An 11,283-nucleotide genomic window follows, 5' to 3' on the forward strand; every position below is an offset into this window, starting at 1 on the left:
ATGTGAGACTAAGGTTGAGAACCAGGATAGTAAGAGCTATAAAAGTATGTCTTAAATGAATAAGATAAACCTGTGTCTCTCTGAAGCTTCATCATCTGTGTCTGACACTTTTGTTGCCATTCACCCAATTTCAGAAGCCCAATGCCTAGGAGTACTCCTTGATTCCCCCATTAGCCTTAAATAATGAGAACCAGAAAAATTAAGTATAGAGTTTATTTGAGTCCAAAGCTTGAGGATGGCCACATAGGAGCATAGATTCAAGTTGCCATAAATATACACCCTGATTAGCAGCAGTTACAAGTTGAGATTTTAAGGAGGAAGAGAACAGGCAGTTCCTAAGTTGTTTACCAAGAATTTACATTAAAATAACATAAGCTAATGATTGGCTATATATTGTTCTTTGTATCACAAAAACAGGAAGAAGATTGATGTAGCAGCTAGTCAGGAACAAAATGCCTTTAAGCAATTGTCCCAGACATAGGGGAGGAGGTGACTGAAGTCCCATACTCATGTTTCTCTGAGCCTGATAAATTCTGCAAATCTCACATAGCTCAGACTGCTCTGAGCTATTTTTCCTTTTCTCACCCTTCTCCCTCACATCTCATATCCAATACTAGTATGTATTTTTTTCATCTATTCACTTCTTTTGACCTCCCCAAATCCACCCTGATCCAAGCTGCAATCATCTGTTTCCTGAGCCACTAGAGTAGCCTCCTGGCTGTTCTCATTCCCTTTTTTGCTTCTCCATAACTCATTCTTCACAAGCAGCCACAGAATTTTTAATGCATATCACTCCCCTGATTAAAACACCCCATTTGGCTTCCCACTGCATTTTGAATAAATCCAAACTCTTCACCACGGCCTCAACAAGATACTGGGTGATTCAACACCTTCCCACCTCTCTGACTTTGTCTCCTCCTGCCCTTTCCCATTTTTACAATTCTTCAGCCATTCTGGCCTTTTTTTCTTTCCTCTGAGACCACAACCTCACTCCCTGCCTCAGGGTTTTTACACTTCCTGGGGTGCTCTGATGGCTCCCCACTTTCCTGCATTCAGGTCTCCCCTCAAATGTCACCTCATAGAAACCTTCTCTGACCACTCATCTAAAGTATCCCCCACCTCAAGTCACTCACTGTCATGTCACTTTATTTTATTGTCTGTCCTGTAGTTCTCATTGTTACAAGACCAATGGGTTTGTATGCCTGCTGTGCGGTATCAGATTAGTAGGCTGAGACAATAGGGTTTGCAGCAGAGAAAGAGTTTAATGATTGCAGAGTGGCCAAGTGAAAAGATAGGAGGAGACCCTCAAATCCATCTCCCCAAGGTGTTCTAGGCTGGGGTTTTTAAGGGGATCATGGAGGGCAAGAGCCTAGAAAATTGAGGTTATTAATTAGTCAGGTAAGTGTGACAAAATCATCAGGATGTGGAAATTGCATCCTTGTTAAGTCAGCTTTTCATGGGGCATCAGTGTGGTCCTTCAGACTAGTTGACATCAATAGTTTCACTGGTATGCAGGACCTGAAAGAATATATCAAATGCAAAACAACATTTCACAATGTTTAAGTAGTTATCTACAGAACAGTTAAGTGGTGACAGCTCTGTGTGATTCTGGGGTAATAGGCGGTGAATAACTCTTAGTAGGCAGGTCAGAGAATAAGCTGACCTCATGATTAATGGTGAATGTGCTGTAATCTTGCTTTATTTTTATTTCTGCCCCTCTCTTATACTCTGATTAACTTTGTAAAGTCTATAGGGATGGTTTCATCATTATCTGAAATCATCCTGTTTATTTATTTGGTTACTCATTTATTATCTCTCTCTCTGCTAAAATATATTTCATTTTAAAAAGAAACTTATCTATTTTGCTCACTTCAGCATTGTAAGAAACTTAAACAGTGCCTGACACATGTAGGCACCCCATAAATAATTTTTTGGATGAATGAACATGAGGCAATGGGCATGGAAACAAAAACCAGGTTTTTTCAACTAAAGTTGAATCTGGAGAGCTCTTTCTTCTAGGTGAAGCTTAGAGTAGCCTTGGCCCTAGCTTCAGTTGGAAAGATACATAGTTGAAGAAACTGAAGCCAAACTGGGAGAGACGAAGAATGGAATAGATGAACGTCAGTGGCAGTTTTCTTCCAAGTTCCCACTGATCTTTTCCCTTCCTTTTGTTCAGTAACATGAAGCAAAAAATTATTTTCCTTGCCTAAAATGAATCAGATTAGATTAGATTTCTGTTACTTGCCTCCAAAGGAATTCTGAATACTATAGTGAACAACAGGCTTCAAAGAAAGTTCCAACATCAGAGGTTGAGAAGGAAACTCTGGTCAGGAGCCCGTCACCTAGACTGAGATCCCACTGTTCCTCCCATCAATGCCAAGCCAAGAATATAAAACATGCCCTTCACAGAAACAACCAGGGAGGTGTGCTCCTCAGATATGCTTTCAAAAGCAAGCTTGACCATAAATTCCAAGGAGGGCAGTTAGCTGACATCCTCGAGCGGCAGTGTCTTTGAGATCTACTCTAGTGTTTGGCCTGAGGCCACATTCTTTTCTGGTAGCCCCAGACGACTGAGCATGACAGGGGTACCAGGCCTGAACATTTCTGGCCCGACTCAAGATTCCTCTATTGCTCTGGAGCCCCCATTTTGCAGGCTGTCTTTCTCAGGGTTGCACTAATCTGAGGTTCTCCTGACCCAGTCCTCCTCCTTTCCACTCTCCTTTCCCAGTTATTGGACTTGCATTACAGTCTGAAGGCTTTCCCTCCCTTCTCCTTTATCAGTCATTACTCCTAATAAATTGAGTGCTCTTCTAACTCTGTATTGGCATTTGCTTTCTGGAGGAGCCAACCAGCACACTAACCAAGTGCAGGGCAAGGCCAACATCTCTCATGCTATCTGGGGACTGGTGTGAGGAAGAAAGCATGAGATGCTGGTACAATGGAAGGAGGGGAGACTCCTGGAAGATCAATAATTTATGGGTCCACAGCAATAACCTGTTTGTGTCTATTGAAGGGAAAACAGAGAGAAGAAGCTGAAGAATACCATTAATAGCAGTTATGATTGAAATAAAGCAGAGAGAAGAAACATCTCCCTGGGAACTTTCCTCCTCTTTTCTTGTTGGAACTTTGTATAGACCACCATAAATCAGATGTTTATGGCTCTGAATTCACACACTTTACTTATAACATATTCCTTTTGTTATGCCCAGACAGTTTATTCCCCGAAGAAGACCACCAGAGTCCAGAGTCAAAGCCAAGCGGCAAGGATCTTTACTGCAAGTTCGAACTTGGTCCCTCCGTTCCACAACATACAAGAGGGCCCCGAACAATGCGTGCGCTTGCTTTTATAGCCTAATGTAAACAGGACTTGTAAAGTTACAGAGGAACAAGGGAATTCTCTAGGTTACAGCATTACAATTGGTTAACATTTTAAGTTTATACATTTAGCAGTTTTTTTATTGGTTCCTGCACTTTCACAAATGGCTGTGTCCTTATTGGGGACTTTCCAGGTGGTGTCTTTCTTCTAAAGTTGAGATATATGGTAGTCTTGAGTTGAAAGATATATGGTGGGGAGACATATGTGGATGTGCTCAGGAAGTTGATGGAGATAATATGGAGGGAGACATATGGTGGGAATGTGTTTTATAGGGGCTCAGGAAGTTGAGAGATATATGGCAAGCACTGGTAATTAGAACAGAAAAAGAACAAGACAGGACCTTCACAATGCTTGCTACACAAATCGGAATCTAATAGATAAACACAATCGGTTAGGTCCAGGGTTCAATTTTAACTAGGCTCAAGGCGCCGCCGGGCTGTCAGCCTGTGATTTCATTGATCTCTTTCACTTTAAATATGGCAACTGATCCTGTGAATGCTGAAGGTACAGCACACAGCTCTTGGCATTTCCTGAAAAAGGAGAGAGGAATTCTTTTCATTTCTAACAGGATGTCCTCTCTGTCCGGTGCCATAGGCATTCCTTGTAGGAAAGTGTCTCAGAATGCTGAAGATTGGCTGTCCAGCAGCTTACTTCCAGTTCCAATACATTATGATGTGTGCTGTTAGGTGGGACATCCCTAGACCTTCCATATTTGTCCCTTGGTTTCTCTTCTAATTACCACTATTTACTTCTTGTAAGCTTTCTAGCTTTTTTGATAACCTCAAAGAATTAAGATTTTGGCCAGGCATGGTCGGTTCATGCCTGTAATCCCAGCAGTTTGGAGGCTGAGCAGTGGATCCCTGAGGTCAGCGATTCAAGAACAGCCTGGTCACAAGTGAAAACCCATCCGATAAAATACAAAATTAGCCAGGCATGATGGCGGTGGCCGGATCCAGTTACTCAGGAGGCTGAGCGGAAGAACCTTGAACCCGGGAGGCAGTGGTGCAGTGAGCCAAGATCATGCCATTGCACTCCAGGCTGGGACTGAGCAGAAACTCTGTCTCAAAACTAAATAAATAAATAAATAATTAATAATGAAGGATTTTGGAGTTAGCCAGACTTTGAGTTGTCTTTTTTTTTTTTTTTTTTTGAGCGGAGTCCGCTCTGCTGTTCAGGCTGGAGTTGCAGTGGCCAGATCTCATGCTCACTGCAAATGCTCGCCTCCCGGGTTCACGCGCCATCTCCTGCCTCAGCCCGAGAGTAGCTGGGACTAAGGCACCCGCCACCCGCCCGGATAGTTTTTTTTTTTGTGTAGAGACGGGGTTTCACTGTATTAGCCAGGATGGTCTCGATCTGCTGACCTCGTGATCCGCCCGTCTCGGCCTCCCAAAGTGCTGGGATTACAGGCTTGAGCCACCGCGCCCGGCTGAGTTTGTCTTCTTACACAGTGCTACTTAGCATCTGCCTTTCAAGTATGCTGTGAGGATTAGATGAAATACAACGTGCCATGAGACTGGCACATGCACTGCATACAGTAGGCACTCCATAAATGTTAGTGTCCTCCCTTCCTTTCTTTCTCTTCTAAGGCAAAACATCTGGTGTTTACTCTCTGACCTTACCTTCAAAATTGCCATTCTTTACCCTTTTGCTGAAGCCCTTGCACAACTTCCTCTGCCACCCACATCATCTCACAACCACACCCACAACTGGAGTTTTACAATTACCCATCTGTCTCTCAGTTAGGATGTCCCACATTCCTCCTCCTCCAAAACGAGGAAACTGTAGTAAGGCCAGAATTAACAATGTAGTACTAATGTTATAGTAGATCCAGTGGTGTGCTGGAGCCAGTTTATACTGGTTTACAAGAACCAATTGTTAAACTTTCAGTAATTTTGCCAATCGGTTGTTAAATGCAGCCATTATTAAAAATTAAATTATATGTTAAAATAAATTATATTTAAAATAAACGTAAGAATGCTCAAAACTCATCACTTACAAGTTATTTTACTTCATTTTATTATCTAAGCTCTTGAGGTTATTTTCACTTGTGTCTGTGTAATAGGAATATTGTATAATGGTGTGCTCGTCTCTTTCCACCTCCGTGTAAAGTCACATCATGTTGGTAGCTTCAAATCAGCCATAGTAGGAGTATTTTCACCATGGAAATTGAAAAATGCTGCAAATTATAGAAAATTATAACTTTTTTTCAGGGCCAGTTGTTGTTAAACATTTACAACATAGAACTCAGTGGATCCTTTTGAACATGATCCAATAATAATAAGAGCAACAGCAAAATAACGAATAAAATAATAGCTAAAGAAATGAGCTATGTTTTAAAGAAATTAATTACCATCAAGATATCCCCATCAAACCATTTGCAATTCCCTAGACATGTCATGCTCTCTTATGCCTTCATGTCTTTTTCATTGATCTAAATACCGGGTTAATAAATGATTAAATGAATGTGTGTCTTCTGAGCAACCATAATATTCTGTGCTTGTTTTGTTGGGTTTATCTCATAATTGTTTATCTTTTCCTACAACATATTATTCTTCTTGAGGCAGGGACTTTGTCTTTCAACCTTGGCATTCCCAAGAACTGCTCATGGTATAAAATCAACAAATGTTTATTGAATGAATAAAACATTTGAATCACTAGCTTATCTAGAGCAGTAGTTCTCAAACATTTAATCTCAGGACCCCCTTATACTCTTAAAAATTATTGAGGATTCTTAAGAACACTGTACAGCAAGTATGGCTCAAGATGTCTCAGGAAATTTACAATCATGGCAGAAGGCAAAGAGGAAACAGGCATGTCTTACATGGCGGGAACAGGAGAAAAGAGTGCGGGGAAGGTGCTACACACTTCTAAAACACCAGATCTCATGAGAACTCACTCACTATCATGAGAACAGCAACAGGGGAGTCCACCCTCAGGATCCAATCACCTCCCACCAGGCCCCTTCTCTAACACTGAGGATTACAATACAGACATGAGATTTGGGCAGGGAAACAAGTGGAAACCGTGTCACTGGTCAAATCCACTAATGTCTGTACATTACCACAATAATTATTATTTAATTATTTAATTTTATACAGGTGAGAAAAGAAAGCCACTACTTCATTTTCCAAAACTGGGACTATAGAAATATTTTTCTTTCCTCTATCTGTGTAATATCCAAAATTATGTTACGGAAGTATTTGTGTTTTTCTCATGCTAAGAATACCAGTTCTGTCTTCAACATTATTTCTAATAAGCAGTTTCAGATAAAGAGTACGAATGTCAGGTTGCTCAGTTTCCACTCTTGTCAGACTCTATGAAGTTTATTATGTAAAAAAGAAGAATGAACTGAGATAAAATGGATATATTTAGGATGTTTTGGGATGCCAAAACATTACTAATTTTACTATGACATAACAGGGGATGCCTTAACGTCTTATCACAAAGCTTTTCCCATTAAGCATCACAAAGGGTTCTATTTTTTCTTACAGTAATTCCCCTTTGAGGATAATATATTGCCATACTTCCAAAAGGAGGGTATATTTATCTTAGATGATGCATTCAGCAACGTGTGTGTGTGTGTGTGTGTGTGTGTGTGTGTGTGTGTGCAGGTGTGTGTGTGTTAGAGAGGTGGGCAGTAACATCATCATGGAGTATGTACCCCATGAAAAGTAATTTAAATTTTTATTTTTATTAAAATAGACACAGATATATCAAATAAAATGAAGACATTATGTTACTTTTCAGATCAAATATGGAATTAAAAAATGTCTCTCCTTCAGCAGATTAATTCTCCCAGAACACATACCAATTGACAGAAAATAGCAGGGAGTTTAGGCTCAGCAGTCAAATTACTGAAGAAGGCTTAGAAAATCACAAAGCTTTGAAAGTCACAGAACCAAGAGATAAAGACTGGCATGACTATTTATCCAAAGCAAGTCATCCAAGTGGGTAAAAGTGCCCATCCTTCTGGTAACAGGATAAACAGATAAAGAGTATAGAGATTTCATAAGGAAATCTCAGAACACATTGGGATATATATATCACAAAATATATTTTTTATGTATACAATGTATGTATATATATGTGTGTGTATATATATCCATATTTTGTTTGTTTTGTTTTGTTGTAAACAAAGGAGTTGGTAAGTAAGGATGCTCATACTAAAAATTTATTCGTTCATTCAACAAATATTTATTGAGCCCCTACTACACGCCAGGTATTTTTCTATGCAATGAGGACATAGCAGTAAATAAAACAAGTTCCTGCTTTCATGGAGTTTGCATTCTTACGGGGGAGACAAACAATAAATAAGCAAACAATAAATATATAACATAATGTCTGATATTTAAAGCATTACAACAAAAATAAAACAGGATCGTATCAAGGGAGAAGACAACCCCTCATATTGTCTTATGCCCAATTTCTGCCTCCAAAGAAAGAAGTAAAAACTGAAAGGCAGAAATGAAATCCACAGACAGACAGCCCAGCGCCATACCCTGGGCCTGGTAGTTAAAGATCGACCCTTGACCTAATTGGTTATGTTATCTATAGATTACAGACACTGTATAGAAAAGCACTGTAAAACTCCCTGTCCTGTTCTGTTCAGTTCTGATTACTGGTGCATGCAGCCCCCAGTCATGTAACTCCTGCTTGCTCAATCAATCACGACTCTCTCACACAGACCCCCTTAGAGTTGTAAGCCCTTAAAAGAGACAGGAATTGTTCACTCATGGAGCTTGGTTGTTGGAGACATGAGTCTTGCCGCAGCTCCCGGTCAAATAAAGCCCTTCCTTCTTTAACTCGGTGTCTGAGGGGTTTTGTCTGCGGCTTGTTCTGCTACATTTCTTGGTTCCCTGACTGGGAAGCAAGGTGATTAATGGACAGTCAAGGCAGCCCCTTAGGCAGCTTAAACTTGCCCTGTGAAGAATCCCTGCGGGGGACTCTGACCAACTTGAGTGACGTGGATCCTGAGAGTGCTCCCAGGTAGGCAATTGCCCCGGTGGAATGTCTCACCAGAGCAGCACATGGCAGGCCCCCATGGAGGATCAACACAGTGGCTGAACACCAGGAAGGAACTGGCACTTGGAGTCCAGACATCTGAAACTTGGTAAGACTAGTCTTTGGAACTTGCCCACGCCATTTGAGTGGAAACGTGGCCTGATCACCCATGGTGTGCCTATACGGGCACTTTGGTTTTTGTTTTTAACTTGGATTGCTTGATACTTTGGTTTTGATTTTGACCTGGCTTGGATTTTTTGATACTCTGACTTTGATTTTGATTCTGGTTTGGTGTAAACTGTAAAAGTGTGTGTGTGCCCTTTTTACCCATTCTTTGTTTTGTATTGTGCATATGGTGTTAGCCTGGTGTTTTGTCTTGAAGAAGCATGGGTCAGGCACAAAGTAAGCCCACCCCACTAGGAACTATGTTGAAAATTTTCAAAAAAGGATTTAAGGGAGATTACAATGTTACCATTGTAGCAGGACGAGCTGCAGACAAAACTCCTCAGACATTGAGTTAAAGAAGGAAGAAGCTTATTTAGCCAGAAGCATGGGCAAGACTCCTATGTCGAGAGCCAAGCTCCCTGAGTGAGCAATTTCTGTCCCTTTTAAGGGCTCACAACTCTAAGGGCGTCCGCATGAGAAGGTCATGATTGGTTCAGTTGAGCAAGGACGGGGTACATAACCGGGGGCTGCATGCACTGGTAATCAGAACAGAAAAGAGCAGGACAGAGATTTTTACAATGCTCTTCCATACAACGTCTGGAATCTGTAGACAACACAACCAACTAGGTCAGGGTTGATCTTTAGCTACCAGGCCCAGGGCACGGCACCAGGCTGTCTGCCTATGGATTTCATTTCTGCCTTATAGTTTTTACTTCTTCTTTCTTTGAAGGCAGAAATTGGGCATAAGACAATATGAGGGGTGGTCTCCTCCCTTACTATGACACCAAGAAAACTTAGAGCTTTGTGTGAAATAGACTGGCCAGCATTAGAGGTGGGTTGGCCATCAGAAAGAAGCCTGGACAGGTCCCTTGTTTCAAAGGTATGGCACAAGGTAACTTGTAAGCCAGGGCACCCAGACCTGTTCCCGTACATAGACACTTGGTTGCAGCTGATTTTAGACTCCCCGCTCCGCCACAGTGGTCTAACAGCAGCATAAGTGGCTGGCAGAGGCAAGGAAAGACCAGCAGAGAGAGAGAAAGAGGAAGAGACAGAGAAACAAAGAGGAAGTCAAGGAGAGAGAGAGAGAGAGAGACAGGCAGAGAGAGAGAAAGAGAGGCAAAAGGAAAGTCCAAGAGAAAAAGAGACAGAAAATCAAAGACAGAAAGAAAGAGAGAGATATACAAGTAGTTAGGGAAAAAAAGTGTACCCTATTCCTTTAAAAGCCAAGGAAAATTTAAAACCTATAATTGATGACTAAAGTGTAAACAAGGGCATATCCTGAAAGCACTGAGGCCTCCCTATCAAAAATCCTTAACCCAGTAACCCGTGGATGGCCCAAATGCATTCAATTGTTAGCAGTAACTGCTTTGCTAACAGGAAAAAGTTAAAAAATAACTTTTAGAGGAAACCTCATTGTGAGCACACTTCACCAGTTCAGAAGTATCCTAAGGAAAAAAAAAAAAAAGAGGATGATTTAACATTAACCACTGAAAATTCCCTTAACCCCAGCAGGTTTCCTAACAGGAGATTTAAATCTTAATTACCATACAAAAGTCTGACCAGACCTAGGAGGAACTCCCTTTAGGACAGGATGACTGATGGTTCCTCTGAGGTAATTGAAGGAAAAAAAAAAAAAGCCATCTATACCAATTCTAAGTTAATTTGGACAAAACAAGGTCTTATTAATAGCAAATGATAATGAAAACCCAAACTTATAAGGTTTTCAACAAAAGTAAAGTTTGCTAAAAGTTAACAGTGTAACATATATTATAGTAACTTCTAATCTTGTGGCCTTAGACAGTCTAATCCACAGACATAAAAGAAATTTGCTTTGGAAAAGAATTATTATCATCTTCGAAAAAAAAGGGGGAAAAAGAGGAGGCAGAACTTACATAAAAAGGGTGTTATATGGTAAATGCTTGTCCTGAAATAAATTAACTGGTTGTTTAAAGAAAGAAATGCTTGTAATGTCAGAAAGTTGAGGCAGGTCGAAGAATTGTCTGCAAAAGTTGTGAAAGAGGAAAAAAAGTTATAAAAAAGAATTTATGCAAGAAATTTTGTATAATTTAAAAGTAACTAGGCCTCCTGAATGTAAAACTATTGAAGAAACAGTGTACGTGCGAGGTGTATAAGGAAAGTAAAATATACCTTTGGTAAAAGGATTATAAGGAAGCATAAGAATATAAATTTTTACCTACATTGAAAGGTTAAAAGAATTTTTGTTTTGAAGATTTAAGCAAGTTTTAAAATGTTAACTATATATTGTTTGGATGATTGGAGGCAAGATGGTGCACTTCCGGGTTCTTCATCCCCCCCCCCAACTTTTCCCGCGCGCGCGAAAATGCAGCCGGCGACCCGGGAAGGTGCAGACCAACTAGGCATGCGCCAGGTGATGTCAATCTGAAGAGACCAAGATTTACCTGGTCGCACCTGCGGAACTCCCCCCGACACGCCCGTGCCCCGCCTATTGCCCTCCCACTCCTAGAAAAGCCGCTCCGGACGAACGCCACGCACGGACTTCCCAGCTTCCCCACTGCGGTGGGGACTGCTGGAACTCCGTCCGAGAGCTGCACGGGTGACTCTGTGGGCCTCATTTGCTGGAGGCCAACAGACCTCTCCCTACCCACCTTCTTCCCCTGAAGCTAGGTGACCAAAATAAACTTGCAGTTTTGCTCCTACACTTGCCTAGTCGCTGGTTCTTTTGTGCCCGCTCTGGTGGTCTTAGAAAAACAAATCANNAA

The sequence above is a fragment of the Rhinopithecus bieti genome, unplaced genomic scaffold, assembly GCF_001698545.2.
Source record: "Rhinopithecus bieti isolate Rb0 unplaced genomic scaffold, ASM169854v2 scaffold_2453, whole genome shotgun sequence".
NCBI lineage: Eukaryota > Metazoa > Chordata > Mammalia > Primates > Cercopithecidae > Rhinopithecus > Rhinopithecus bieti.